Consider the following 15240-nt stretch of genomic DNA (forward strand, 5'->3'; position numbering starts at 1 on the left):
GCAGTGCCGCTGGCGACTCAAGGGTCTGCGCGGAACCCTTCAAGGTGGAAGGCGGGAGTCCGTGCCCTTTGCGAATCCGACCGCCAGTAAGAAAACCATGGCGGTTTGGGAGCTGAGCCCAGGGTGGAGGGAGGATGGAGACACGGCTTCCGGGCGACGGGGCGCCCCGGAGTCCAGCCTCGGCACCTCAGCCGCCTCAGGTCCTCTGAGCGGGGCCCTTGCTCGCAGGCACTGATTTTCGAGAGAGAACTTTCCACAGCAGCTCAGGTGGCCTCCTCGTTCTTCTCGAATGTTAGGATTTCAGACAAAACTGGTTCATGAAATGACCCCTCGGCAGGTGCCTTGGGGAAGAGGCGGGAAGGGGCGGTTTTGTTTTCCGGGCTGACATTTCACTTAAATGTCCGGGGACCACCCACAGCGTCCTCGGGTGCTCCCAGCCTGGCCTCCTCGCTGCAGGGCCGCCCGGCTCCCGTGCCTTCATGGAGGGTCCTGCTCTTCAGCCAGGGATGCCCACGGAGCCCAAGGCCTGAGACCAGAGCAGCTTTCCCCGAAATCTCCAGTGAAGGGGCCCAGGTGCACACTCCCAGCTCCACCGCAGGAAGCACTGAACTCAGGGTAACAGGCTGCCATTTGCAGGGCTTACAGAACGCCTGCGGATGCCTCGCTACACCCTGCCGCTGGGTCCGGTTTTATTGTGATTACTCTTGTTATTAGATAAAGAAACGTAAACTCAGGAGGGTGAAGGGACTTACTTAAGGTTCATGACAATACCTGTGGAAGCTCGAGGTCACACCCAAATTTAATGATGTTAAAGCCCCATGTCATTTTATGCTGCCCCTTAATTTAAGAAATGTTCCCAGGAAGAATCTTGCTTGCATTTACTATTATGTGGTTTTAAGATATGTATGCTTGACAAAATTTCTCATGCGTTACAACCCAAAGGATGCTTTATCATCACTCCCAAACTGCCTATTCAGAACTCCCTTCAGTTCCCAGAAAAAATGTTTAAACATTCTTTATTTTTATTTTTTTAAAATATATTTTATTGATTTTTTACAGAGAGGAAGGGAGAGAAATAGAGAGTTAGAAACATCGATGAGAGAGAAACATCGATCAGCTGCCTCCTGTACATCCCCCACTGGGGATGTGCCCGCAACCCAGGGACATGCCCTTGACCGGAATGGAACCTGGGACCTTTCAGTCCGCAGGCCAACGCTCTATCCACTGAGCCAAACCGGTTTTGGCTGTTTAAACATTTTTTAATGCATTGTAGAAACATTATTCCATTTAAGTGCTGTCCAATTTTACTTTCACAGAGCCCCAGAAGTATAGTTAATTACCAGGTATGTGCCTCAATTCAACCATCATTCTTTTTTCATGGACCATTTCATTATTATTAGCCATGACTTTTTAAAAAAATCTTTATTGTTGAAAGTATATCCTCCTTTTCCCCCCATTGACCCCTTTCAGTCCTCCCCCGCCCCCACCTCAGGCCTTTACCACACTATTGTCTCTGTCCATGGGTTATGCATATACGCATGCAAGTTCTTTGGTTGATGTCTTCCCACCTACCCAATCTCTCATGGACCATTTTGATTCCTCTGAATGAATGAGTGAGGCTTAGATTTCCCAAACTTTTCATGTTATAATTATGTCTTCATAAGCTTCTCTGATTGACTTCATGATCTGGCTTTTTATTGACCTTGCTGCCTATTCTTACCCATGTTCCTTTCCTCATTGACTTCACCTCTACTGAATCTGAGAACTCTCCTCAGATATGACTCAGGTAGACCACCTTCACTTGTGTCCCCTGCTCACCACCTTCTTCAATCCTGTCACTGAGAAGATGATCAGCAGACATTAATTTGCAGACGCCAATCTACCTCTTTCAAGCCTGTAGCCATTTCACACAGCTATTCAGATGTTACAGGTACTTGAAAGATCAGGAAACAGTTACTTGGTATCTGTTGTAATACATTTCTTCCCCTCTCAATTGGACATTAAGACCAATTCATTGCATAAGCTTTAGGTTTTGAGATTTTCACAACATAAAGCCCATCACTGATAGAGTAATGAAGGAAATGTTCCACATGTTAATATATAGTTGAGAAAAGAGAGCATTGTAGATTTATTTTTTTTAATCAGGGCCTTAATTATTAGTGATTATTTGTACCTTTATATTTTTGGCAAGTACACATGATTAAACTCTTTATAAATTCAGAAAATGAATAATGTCTTAAAATCAAGGAAAGCCCTAAGGCATCAGAGAGATTGTTTTTTTTTCAGTATCATGAAGGAAAATGGTTGCCAGCAAGCAGTGTGGCCAGGTTATCCAAGGAGACAACTGTCTCTGCTCCCCAGGGACCAGCTTCGGAAGCTTCCTTGTTGTCCAGAGCTGCTTCACTGATTCACTGTACAGGCTGGCTTTCCCTGTAGCAGTCAGCATTTAAAAATTTGTCTTCAGCCCTGCTTGTCAGCAGTCAGCTTCAGTTGGATAAAGTAATTTCATTTTCATATTTGCTCATTTCATTCATTCACTCAATCAACAGACTATCAATCTCCTATCATATGCCAAGAACTGTGTTAGGTTCTGGAGATGAAAAAATAAGATAATGGTTCCTTCTAGCACTTGAAGAGCTTACAAACTAGTGATAGAGGAAGATGTACCAATAACTCAATAAAAATAATGCTTTGACTTTATTTGTATTATTGGAATTTTATAAATCCATTCATGTACACAAAGTGCTCACATAACCATGCTGGTATGTTCTGCAACTTTTAAGTGAAATGATGTAAAACAAAAACAATTTTACCATATAGATTAATTAATAAGATAAGAGTTAAGTTCCTGTGGACATTATAACACAACAAAATGATGTTGAATTTGAGGACCTGCGGTACATTAAAAATTGAAATACACCTTTAAGGAAAGTCTAGGGATATGAGAAATCCACATGAATGTGTAAGTTATTTAGAGAGTTAACACTGAAGATTTGCATTCTGAAAACAGCTTTGAATCTTAGATGCAGATGACCTTTGTTTTAGTTGCTTATAAAATTTATGCAGAGGTATCTTCTAACAGGGGTTAGTAACTTGGGGAGGGGAGTGCTGCAAATTAAGATCCTATTGGTGGGAGGTCCATTTTTTCTGTTCTTCATGCTATAGTCTGAAACAGGAGCTACAGGATGGGATGACTAAAACAATTTACTGCCTCTGGGTACCCATAACCCTATATTGGCATAGGCATGGCTTTCTAAGTTGTTCCATCATCATTTTCACCACCAGGGTTTAGTGCAACTTTTTAGTTAGCCAGGGCCCCTAGAAATGGTGCCGAAAAGTACTGTGGCTTAAAATATAATACTTATAGTTTACTATGAACTTATTGCTTAAAATGTATCCTATTTAATATTCACAATCACTATGAAATTCATAAATTTCAGGTGTATTAAAAATAAGTCTCTGTGTCAGATTTGTGGTATTCTTTTGTTTAGATGAAATCTTTATTGTTCAGATTATTACAGTTGTTCCTCTTTTTTCCCCCCATAGCTCTCCTCCACCCAGTTCCCACCCCACCCTCTTCCCCTTCCTGTACCCCCACACCCCTTTCTCCCCAAGATTTGTCAGTCCACTCTCTTTCTATGCCCTTGGTTCTATTATATGCACCAGTTTACGCTGTTCATCAGATTTTTTATTCACTTGATTTTTAGATTCACTTATTGATAGATATGTATTTGCTGTTCATAATTTTTATCTTTTCCTTTTTCTTCTTCTTCCTCTTCTTAAAGAATACCTTTCAGTATTTCATATAATACTGGTTTGGTGGTGATGAACTCCTTTAGCTTTTTCTTATCTGTGAAGCTCTTTATCTGACCTTCAATTCTGAATGTTAGCTTTGCTGGATAAAGTAATCTTGGTTGTATGTTCTTGGCATTCATCACTTTGAATATTTCTTGCCACTCCCTTCTGGCCTGCATAGTTTCTGTTTAGAGATCAGCTGACAGTCGTATGGGTATCCCCTTGTAGGTGACTGGCTGTTTTTCTCTTGCTGCTTTTAAGATTCTCTCTTTGTCTTTTGCTCTTGGCATTTTAATTATGATGTGTCTTGGTGTGTCCTTGTTGGATTCCTTTTATTTGGGGTTCTCTGTGCATCCTGGACTTGTAAGTCTATTTCTTTCACCAGGTAGGGGAAGTTTTCTGTCATTATTTCTTCAAATAGGTTTTCAATATCTTGCTCTCTCTCATCTTCTGGCACCCCTATAATTCGGATGTTGGTACGCTTGAAGCTGTCCCAGAGGCTTCTTACACTATCTTCGTATTTTTGGATTCTTTTTGCTTTTCTGGCTGGGTATTTTTTTAAAAATATATTTTATTGATTTTTTTACAGAGAGGAAGGGAGAGAGATAGAGAGTCAGAAACATCGATGAGAGAGAAACATCGATCAGCTGCCTCCTGCACACCCCCCACTGGGGATGTGTCTGCAACCCAGGTACATGCCCTCAACCAGAATTGAACCTGGGACCCTTCAGTCAGCAGGCCGACGCTCTATCCACTGAGCCAAACTAGTTTCGGCTGGTTCGGTATTTTTTGCTTCTTTGTATTTCAAATCTTTGACTTGATTCTTGGGATCCTCTTGTCTGCTGTTGGATCTTTGTATATTATTCTTTATTTCAGTCAGTGTATGCTTAATTTCTAGTTGGTCTTTTTTCATATCCTCTTACTAAATTTATCGGCGGTTTCTAGAAAATTCTTGACAAACCTTAATACTATGGTTTTGAACTCTACATCCAGTCGTTGGCTTTCCTCCATTTCAGTCATTTGTGACCTGTTTCTTTGTCTCCACATTTTGGCTGCTTCCCTGTGTTGATAGAGTGGCTTTGTGTGCTAGGTGTCCTATAGGGACCAGTGGCTCAGCCTCCCCAATTACCTGAGGTGGACACTGTTGGTGCAGCCCTTTGTGAGCTTTGTGCACAGTCTTGTTGTAGTTATGCCTTGATTGTTGTAGTTATCACTGGGAGGAATTGACCTCCAGACCAATTGGCTGTGAGAATCAGCTGTGTCTGCAGTGGGAGAACTTCTGTGCTGAAGACACCCTTCTGGGGCAAGACTTGCTTCAGTGGGGCTTTGGTGCTCATTGAGTCTGCCCCCTGAGTGTGTCCCTTATGGATCTGAGGAGTTGTAATCTGGATGGTCTCACTCTGACCACTGGGTACACTGGCTCTTGGATCTAAGGTGGTTTAATTTAGCCTCTGCCTGAGGCTACCCGACAGGAGCTATGAAGATATCTGCAGATTCCCCTTCCTTGTTTGGGGTTTGGAGGTGCCCAGATGAGTCCCAGCTGTGAAGCAGTGCAAGCTGCTGTGGGGCCTTGGGCCTTCTCTTGGAAGTTCTGGGTCTGTCTGTCCCAGCTGCAGTTGTTAGATAATGTTCAGATTGCAAAGGGCCAGGGCATTCATATGCAAAAGCCTCTGCAGCAGCTTGGGTGGGGTGGGGTCTCAGGGAAACAACAGGGTGGAGCAAGCAGCTATGGCTGATCCTCAGCCCTGCGCTAAGGCCCGCCCCCCCCTCTGTGTCCCGGTAATTGCTGCAGGCACCCCTGAGAGAAAGCCGCCCTCGAGTTCTGAGTTCTGCCTGCTGCCAGACAGTCCAGGTTCTCCCTGTATGAGTCTAGGTCCCCAGAGACTCACCTGGAACTGGAGTTCAGAGCAGTAGGGGGCTTGTGACTCCCTCCTGCCAGCCCTTGCCGTGTGTGCCTCTGTACCTCTGCACTTTACCTCCGTACCTCCTCTGAGTCTCAGTGTGCTTTTCTCTTTTTTTCAAGTTGTAGTATTTCCACTCAGCCAGCTTTCCTGTGGTTCTGGATGATGTCCTTTTGTCTTTTAGTTGTTTTTTGAATTTGTTGTGGGAGGCAGCAATTTCCAGTGTTTACCTATGCCAGCATCTTGGTTTCTCCAGATTTGTGATATTCTTATGTCTATGTCTTTTGTCCTATGGTTCATCTTGGCATCAGACATAGGACAGTTCAACATGAGGCCCTTGACCTAAACAGCTCCCAGTGCTAACTAAGAACTGGCAATTTACTACATTGTTTTCAGTGATTGTTCAAAAGGAATCATCAAGGTAAACTTTGTGGATTTTCTTTGGCTAACTCCGTGGTTGGCAAACTGCAGCTCACGAGCCACATGCGGCTCTTTGGCCCCTTGAGTGTGGCTCTTCCACAAAATACCACGTGTGGGTGTGCATTTACAGTGCGATTGAAACTTTGTGGCCCATGCGCAAAAGTCGGTTTTGGGCCTGGGCGAGTCTATTTTGAAGAAGTACTGTTGATATTTGGTTCTGTTGACTAATTAGTTTGCTGACCAATGAACTAACTAGACTCCTTTCAACATTGAAATTCTAGACTTTAGAGACAAGAATAGACCTGGGTTGTGGGGAGGAGATGTGAAAGGCCTGTAAGTGGAAGTATCTGAGTATTGGACTGCCAGCTAGAATTCATAATAATTTCATAGACTTGGGTGATGCTGTCCATAATTTTCTCCGGTATTTCTATGGTACTTATAAAAACAATTGTTTATGTCTAGTAATGCATCTGCAAGTCTTCTTTGATTTTGAAGCCGCAGAACACCTCAACTGATAGCTGGGATTGTTGGAATTTAGTTTTTATTTCTAATAAGAAAACATTTTGAAGTCTACATTGAGACTCTGGGAAGGACCTTTACTTCAAAATCCTTACAGCTTCAGGATCTTTCTGACCTTGAAGAAAGGGAAAAGGAAGGTATTGTGGTTGCATCACTTCAGAAGCAAAGCTGAAGTTCTGTGCTTTACAGGTGGTGTCATCCTGAGTGCAGGAATCTCGGAGTTGGCATGGCCGAGGAGCGTTTGGGTAAGCTGGAGGAGGGTCTGTTTCTGGAGTGTGTTTGGGTAGTAGGGACCTCTCTTTTTTTCTTTGATTTAAAACTCATCTTTTCGGATACATCATCAAGTTCTCCCCTTGTTAAACCACTAACCCTCTGAGCAGAATTTTTCTGCCTTTCAACACTGGTTTTTTGCTTGCTTGTTTTTGTTTTTTAATTTTAAGCAATACCTGAAAGAACCATTAACTTTAAAATTTTAGAGATGACTTCTTGCTAGGATGCTTGGAGGAGGGAAATTTTCGTTAAGGTTTTGCTTCAAATACTGATCTCGTGTAGCCTTCCATTAAAATTACCTTCCAAAGATTTAAATAAACTCTCATGAAAATATTCAATCCTTTGCCTCTTATAGATGGGCTTGAGGAGAAAGAGTGAAATGTAAATAGGATATTCTGATCAGTACTGAGTTTTTTCCCTAAAATCTATAGCACTTTGGCTTAGGGTTTTAAGTCAGAGGCAGGGCTGTTTGTGGATGGAGTGGATTAACTGCTGCCCTGGCCTGCTTGGGTTGCATAAGTTCCTCCCCCCGCCCTCCCCCATCCCCTGCAATACCCTCGAGATCTCTTTGCATCAAAGGGTCAGGAGGGGGACACCTTTGAGGCCTCCCCTGCCTTCCTCTCCAAGCTGGAAAGGGAGACAAGGAGGGAGGCCCTGATGAGATATATGCCACAGTACAGAGCCGCCTGGGTTACCTATAGTACCCCCCACACCCCCATCCTATCCCAACCTCACTGCATGCCCTATAGTGGTCCCTTCATGGGCTCAGTCTCTTCTAGGCTCCTTGGAGACATAGCTCCCTTGACTGACCATGCTAAACCCATTGTTAGTTCTGGTCACATAGCCAGAGATAAGAAAAGTCTGAAGTTGATCCAGAGGGACCTCAGCAATTTCGATGGGCCTTCTACCTGCACAAATTTCTGCAGGCCTGCACCTCCTGCCTGGCCCCAGCACCTCCCCACTCAGCTCTCCCTTTTTCCTTGCCTGCACTCCCATTGGAGGGGCCAGCAGAGGCAGACCACTCATGCAGCCCCCAGCTCCAGCTCTGTCTGTGCCCCACATGGTAGATGCCCATGTGCTGGACCCACGGGGAGAGGTGCTCTGCTCCAGGCACCTAGGCAACAGCCGGGGCAAGTGGGCTGTTGCCCAGGCTGAGGTGGTGCCCAAGATGGGGCTAAGCTTGCCCAAGGGTAGTAGCCAGAGGAAGCCCCCCACCCTCACCCCCATCCCCAGCCCCAATCAGGTAAATGTGTATATGTGGGTATGCTTTGGAAGTGAAAACTTTCTAGGGGTGGTTTAACATATTCCAAAAGCACATAAGGAAATGTGATAGGTGGATTTGAGTCCTGATGTACTGTCAGGGGAAGTTATTTTGATACTAGTAGCCCATCCTGCGATATCGTGTGCAGTAGTCCACCTGCTGCTGCTGCGGGCGCCGGGGGGAACCGAGGTGCACCGCAGGGAGCTGCGAAGCTTCCACAAGAGGCTGAATCGAGCCACCAGCGCTCACAGGAGCAGGGAGGGACTCGCGCCAATTCTGCGGGAGGCCAGAGGGAGCCTTGCTGCTTCCACGGGATGCGGGCCCACAGTCTCCTCTCCAGGCTTGTGCTCCATTGCAGAGGCTGCCAGCGAGCCCTGTCCTTGTCTGTGTCCGCTCTGGCTCCAGGGGGCCGGCCCAAGTCCAGCACGACGGCTTGCCAGCCCTCCTGTCTCTGTCTCCATATTAGCTCAGGCCTCACCTGTGCGCACAACCTCCTGGTGTATGGTCATGACCCGTTATGGTGTCCTGGCCTAATTTGCATATTTCCTCTTTCTCTCTCTCTCTCTCTCTCTCTCTCTCTCTATATATATATATATATATATATATATCCCATGTAATAAAAATCTACTATGCAAATTGTCTCCTTGACCAGAAGTTCAACCAGGGGGTGGGGCCGGCTGGCTACCTGCCATAACCTACTTTTAGTTAAAAAGTTTTAATTTCAAACCATTCTTTGTGGTTACTTCAAGTCAGCATGGCTTAGTTTGTTGAACTTTGTCCCATGCATCAGGAGGTGAGGGCAAATGCCCGGTTTCAAATTCAATTCTCGTAGGAGGGCTGGCCGTAGGCATCTAGTCTCTCTCTCTCTCTCTCTCTCTGTGTCTCTGTGAAATCCAGAACTAAAAAAAAATAATCAAGCATTTTTATTAAACACACAACAAAAATCCCTTCCTAACTGTTGGCCAGCTATCAAGGAGTTGCTGGAGATAACGAAGAATGTGTGAGCAGTAACTGCCTACGACTTCCCTCCTCAGGACTTTATTTCTGGAAACGTACTGGTGGGGCCACTGCTCCATTCACTTGTCCTGCCTCAGCCTCTGTGGACCCCACTGCGGGTCATGTGTGTGTTCCTCCGCTCCCTCCAGCTCAGCCCAGCACCAAACCTACCTACTTACTTCTGTGTCCAACACAGATCCTTTGACGCATGATTCCAAGGGAATGTACTGGTTCCTCTACTCCTGCAAAGAGAGGAGAGTCATTACTACATCACATTAAGTCAGTGAGACTTAAATGCCTGAGTGAGTGAAAGAAATTCTGAGTGAATAAGATTTAATAATAGACCTAAATGACCACAGATAACTGCTGGTGGCTTAGCAATCTGAGATGCAGAATGCTGCCAACCACACAGAGGACAATAGCACAGCGTCCCCTAGTGGAGCAGTGGGACTGGGAAACAGGACAGCATGTTTTGTGGCAGGAGAAACAAGGGAAACGCAGAATTCATATTTATCTGTTTTCTAGGAGGGCTTTTTCTGGAGAAAGCAGCCGCCTTGGCTAAGGCATACATTTAGACCTCTCAATGCCACATACAAGCAAAACATGGCACGGACGCTACATGACAAGGATTGTCTAATGAGGATGAGATTTTCTATAAGAATAAAGGGTAAATGGGGACAATTTGGAATTCTTATCTGAAATGGTTAGGTGGGATTCTAGGCAGAGTGCAAGGGCCTCCAATTCCTATGTGGTTAATTAGTTTGCGGATGCTGTTCTCTTGGTGCCTGCCCAATTTGCCTCCCAAAGTTCCTTACTGAGAATGAAAGCAAGTGTTTTTCTCTGTGTTGACCAGTGAGCCAGCAAATACATAGTGTGCTTAAGGCACAGCCTGGGAATGGGGATCAGTGAGGTGTGGGGAATCCAGGAGGTGAGGAACAACAAATGGGATCGTCCTGGAGACTCATTTCCTGACCCCTTTCAGTGGCTCACCAGATCGCTAGCTCAGCAGGTACCAGCACATAATGGAAAAAGAACCCCCTTTTCCAATGAGATAATTTCTTTCATCCAACAGCTTTCATGGTGGTGGTATAGATGTCCCTGCCTCACCTTGCCTATAAGCATGATGCGTTCCATGCAGGCTCCCTCTCCACAGGACCTGTAGCCATGGGACACATGGTCCAACTAAGTCTGGCCTAATCCTCTTCTATGGAAGCACCGTGAGGTGGCTGAGGTGCGGACCTAGATGATGCACGGCGGAGGGGACAGCAGTCACAGGAGGTAGCTGCTGCCAGCTCCTCCCCTACATTCCCCCCATCCAGGCACTGAGCTCCTGGGGCCATTAGGCAGTGATGGCGAACCTGTTGAGCTCTGTGTGTCAGCATTTTGAAAAACCCTAAATAACTCTGGTGCCATGTCACATATAGAAATTTTTTGATATTTGCAGCCATAGTAAAACAAAGATTTATATTTTTGATATTTATTTGATATATTTAAATGCCATTTAACAAAGAGAAATCAACCAAAAAAATGAGTTCTTGTGTCATAGGTGCGCCTCACTGCCATAAGGGGCTCCGTGGCTCAGATCCAAATAGTGTGTGTTGTACGTTGACCACAGATGGAGAAGAGGGGTAGATGGTGAGGAAGAGGAGGGGAGGACGAGGAAGAGGCCGACTCAGCCAGTGACTGCAGGGAAAGCAGCTTCAGGAGGCACAGCGCCTACAGGTACCCACCCAGCCCATGGCTGAGGGCTCTTGCCCACCTCCTCTGCCCTCACCCGAGCTCTCCCAAACCCGAACCCCAACCTCCACTCCCCCGACTGAGGAGAAATGTCAGGGCACATCGAGTGACACTCACACACAATAGAAACAAACACAACACAACACAACAGCACACCTACATCTACCAGAGGACAGAGCGAATTGTTCATGGAGGTTGCCTTGTTTCAGTTTGCAGGCCACATACTGGCTCGCTCTTTCTCTGCCCCCAGCCCTCCCATTTTCCTCTTTAATGCTGTTCTCTTGGTGCCTGCCCAAGTTACCTCCCAAAGTTCCTTACTGAGAATGAAAACAAGTGTTTTTCTCTGTGTTGACCAGTGAGCCGGCAAATACATAGTGTGTTTAAGGCACAGCCTGGGAATGAATCAGGTGAATTATCACATTTGTTTTGGCTTTGCTTGCAGTGTCTCCATGAGGCAGGACCAAAACTTTGGCACATGGATCCATTGCATTCATTTTTTCTCCCCTTGTGTTGGTTTGGTATTTTGGGATGAAAGAAGCCTCTTGTTTTGCAAACCTCTCTGTGTTTCTAATGTGGTTTCCTTTAGGTTTATATTATATATCTGTTCTTTAAAAGGGACTTAAGGATTTAGAGAGGTTGTCTCCCTCCCTGTTCCCTCTTTTTCTCTCTCCCTCTCCCTCACTCTCTCCCTCTCCCTCTCTCCTCTTTCTTACACACACACACACACACACACACACACACACACTCCCCTTTGCACGCCTAGCTGTGTGGTTTTAAAATTATGTTGAGGAAATGGATCAGTTTGGGTTATGTCAACCTAAGAAATATTCAAACCTGTAAGAACTTTTGTGAGTTTATTTGAGCCAAACTGACAATTGCTGGGAAGCAGAATCTCAAAGGATTGAGAAAATGCTCCAGAGAATGGCAGTTTCGCACCTTATTTGATACATTACAATCCAAATAAGACTTACATGTATTAAATCCATTGGTGATAGAATAAAAAGTAAAATGATAGACACATACTTCTTTTTTAAAAATATATTTTATTAATTTTTTTATATATATTTTTTATTGATTTTTTACAGAGAGGAAGGGAGAGAGATAGAGAGTTAGAAACATCGATGCGAGAGAAACATCGATCAACTGCCTCCTGCACATCTCCCACTGGGGATGTGCCCGCAACCCAGGTACATGCCCCTGACCGGAATCGAACCCGGGACCCTTCAGTCCGCAGGCCGACGCTCTATCCACTGAGCCAAACCTGTTAGAGCGGCACATATTTCTTTTACATAGGTGGGTACAAGATAGTTAATAGTCAGCAACTAGTTCAATAACAGTGAGGGCATTTGTGGTCTCCCTTCTAATGTGGTATCTGTGCTTTGAGGGGTCTAGAAAAAGGAAATTATTTTGAGATTCCAAAGGAATATTATGGTAGATGCAAAAAGACAACATACAGGCTTAGTAAGGTGAAAATTGAACTTAGTCAGGTAAGATTCTAGCCTAGAACGTGACTACTGCTTTTAGTTTTAAATTCAGCCCTAGCCAGTTTGGCTCTGGGATAGAGCGCTGACTTGTGGACTGAAGGGTCCGGGTTTCATTCTCGGTCAGGGCACCTGTCCATATTGTAGGCAACTAATCAATGGTTCTCTCTCATCCTTGATGTTCCTCTCTCCCTCTCCTCCTTCTCTGTCTGAAATCAATAAAAATATATATTTTTTAAACAGTTTTAATTTCAGATCATCCTTTGTGGTTATTTTAAGTCTCTGAGTTAGTAAGGCTGCCACACAGGCACGGGAAGAAGACCACGGCCCCAGCACTGCTCGGTATACAATGTTTCATTTTAGCTTGCCATTGTACACTCAATCTTTAACTTAAGGATCAATATAAGTCTTTGTAAATTTAGTTGGCATTACTAAATTATTTTCTTAATGATTTTTATCCAATTAGAGTCTTAATCGGAAATAACTTTGTTCCCTCAACCCCAGGCAAGTCCTTGCTGGCTTTATGCTTAAAATTCCAAAAAATATAGGAGAGGTCGGAGAGTTGTTGGCTGGCTTACCAGAACTCATTGGAAAATGCAACCAGACTTTGTCAAAAATAAAATAAGGTGGCAGAGAACCATGGGCTCTTTGAATGAACCGGAATTACAGCAAATTTCAAGAGCTTGCTTTCAATGGCATTTGTGGCTATGAGTTGGTTTATTACTTTCACATCAGTGGTTCTTTAATAAATAGTATAAGAGTAAACAAATAACAAAAATTATGTTTTCTTATTCATTTATTTCCCAGAAAAACAAGCCACTTGATCTTTGAATTTGTTAGCTGTTTTCAGTTGATTTTTTTAAGTCTCTGCCTTAAATGGTTTTGTTAGTGTAAGCATGTCAAACTTGCAGCCGGCAGGCCGCACATGCCTCATTCCCGCCAGCCACGAGTTTGACATGCTTGCTCTAGGGGAGTGTTCTTTCTTGCTGTTTTATGGCTAGCCAGCATTCCCATGGGCATAGACATCGTTAATTAGTCAGAACAATAATACTTTTACTATGATGTAGATTTTCCCAGCCAACAAGAAAGGATTTTGGAATTTTCAGTTATCTGGAGCTTCATTTGAGTTTCTGATTTTTCTTTCATCATTTTTTCCTTGTAGATGGAGTCCTAGAACATAATTTCATTTTTTGATTAACTGACCTTATCTGGGGCTCTTCAAGTTCTTCGTCTCTGGTGGATTATGGATCAACTGCCTGGGGTGGTTGGAAATACACAGATTTTATCCTGACAGCCCCAAGCTGTGAATTAATTGTGGGGTCTGGCTGAGAAATGTTCCTTTATAAAGGTAATAAATAGCCTGGCTGCATCAACCTATGAACGATCAGATCATGGTTTGATTTCCCGTCAGGGCAGATGCCCAGGTTGCAGGCTCAAACCCCAGTGTGGGGTGTGCAGGAGGCACCCAGTCAATGATTATCTCTTGTCATTGATGTGTCTATCTCTCTCTCCCTCTCCCTACTTTTTGAAATCAACAAAAAATATATTTTTAAAAGGTGATAATTCTTTTATTCTCTAAAGATTAAGGAAAGTTATTTATGTATATGCTATTTTCAGTTAGCTTTATATTAATCAAGAGACCTGAGAAGATTTCTCAACCCACTCATCACTGAAGTTCAAAACCATTCCTGAAGGGTAGTTGGAGTCTGTATTAGTTTGATAGGTCTAGCGTAACCAAGAACCACAAACTTAGCTTAAGTCCAAAATTGAAATGTTACGGTTCAATATCTATGTCACCCCAACCCAAATTCATATGTTGAAACCCAATGACCAATGCAAGAGTATTATTTCATTTGGCAAGTAATTAGGGTTAGAGGAGATCATAACGGTGAAGCCCTCATGAATGAGAATAGTGTCCTTGTAAGGGTCATGAAGAGCTTGCTTCCTCTCTGTCTACTCTCCATGTGAGGATGCCGTGTGATATCAGTTGTGTACTGTAGGCAACCGATATATTTCTCTCTCATATTGATGTTTCTCTCTTTCTCCCCCTCTCCCTACCCCCTTGTCTCTCTTTAAAATCAATAAACATATCTTTGGGTGCGAATTTAAAAAAAAATCAAACATGGATATTGAGAATTTCAAGAAAATGGCAACATTTTTGAACAGTAAAGTGTGTCCCACTCCATACCACTCTAACTGGTGTATTTTGTAGGTCAGCTATTTTTCCAGGAAGCAGTATGGCCATGGGAGGAAGACTGTCAGATTTCAGCTTTGAAGAGGAGCTCAGATTGCCAGACTGGACTAGCTCTTCTGAATTTCCTGAGAATAAAGTATGGTAGCAACCATCTCAGGTAGAAACTGTAGCTTAACTCTAACCCTGCTGTTTGGCTTAACAATAGAAAAGTTATTTTGATTTTCTGAATTATAGAAATCATCCCATTCGATTGAATGCCTTATTGATTGTAATGTGAATATCCCATTGATTGTGATCTTACTGGTTTTAGGAAGCACATTCTTCTAGTCCCCAAAACCAGGACAGCACATTTACTCTAAATTGCCTCGATGGCTCTAGATAATGTGTTCCTGGTGACTCAGTGGTCCCAAGAGCCCGGGCTCTAGATAATGTGTTTCTGACAAGGCAGTGATCCTGAGATCCAAAACTATAATTAACATGCTTAATTCTGCTTCTGCAAACTGCTTTATTGCCAACCAGGTTCCTCATCCCAAACCCTGGGATGTAGTCAATACCTTTGTGATTTTTGCCTCTATAAATCTGGTATTGCGGACATCTTATCAATTTGAGATTTGGGAGAGTGAAATGCCCCCTCAGAGCCCCGGATTGCAATAAACGTGACTCTTT

At 44.0% G+C, this 15240-nt stretch overlaps 1 long non-coding RNA gene across 2 annotated transcripts; it reads left to right on the forward strand.

The window, feature by feature from the left end:
- Positions 1 to 8: 8 nt before the first annotated feature.
- LOC139016757 (uncharacterized) lies at positions 9 to 15240 on the forward strand. 2 transcript variants are annotated; one of them, XR_011472708.1, is made up of 4 exons: positions 9 to 86; positions 6825 to 6880; positions 10778 to 10884; positions 14593 to 15240. It is a non-coding gene; the product is annotated as an uncharacterized lncRNA (long non-coding RNA). The 2 variants fall into 2 exon arrangements; XR_011472709.1 differs by lacking the exon at positions 14593 to 15240 and adding an exon at positions 13543 to 13940.

This window comes from Myotis yumanensis, unplaced genomic scaffold (genome assembly GCF_028538775.1).
Source record: "Myotis yumanensis isolate MYYU_CA2020_CCGP unplaced genomic scaffold, mMyoYum1.0.hap1 SCAF_9, whole genome shotgun sequence".
NCBI classification, from domain to species: domain Eukaryota; kingdom Metazoa; phylum Chordata; class Mammalia; order Chiroptera; family Vespertilionidae; genus Myotis; species Myotis yumanensis.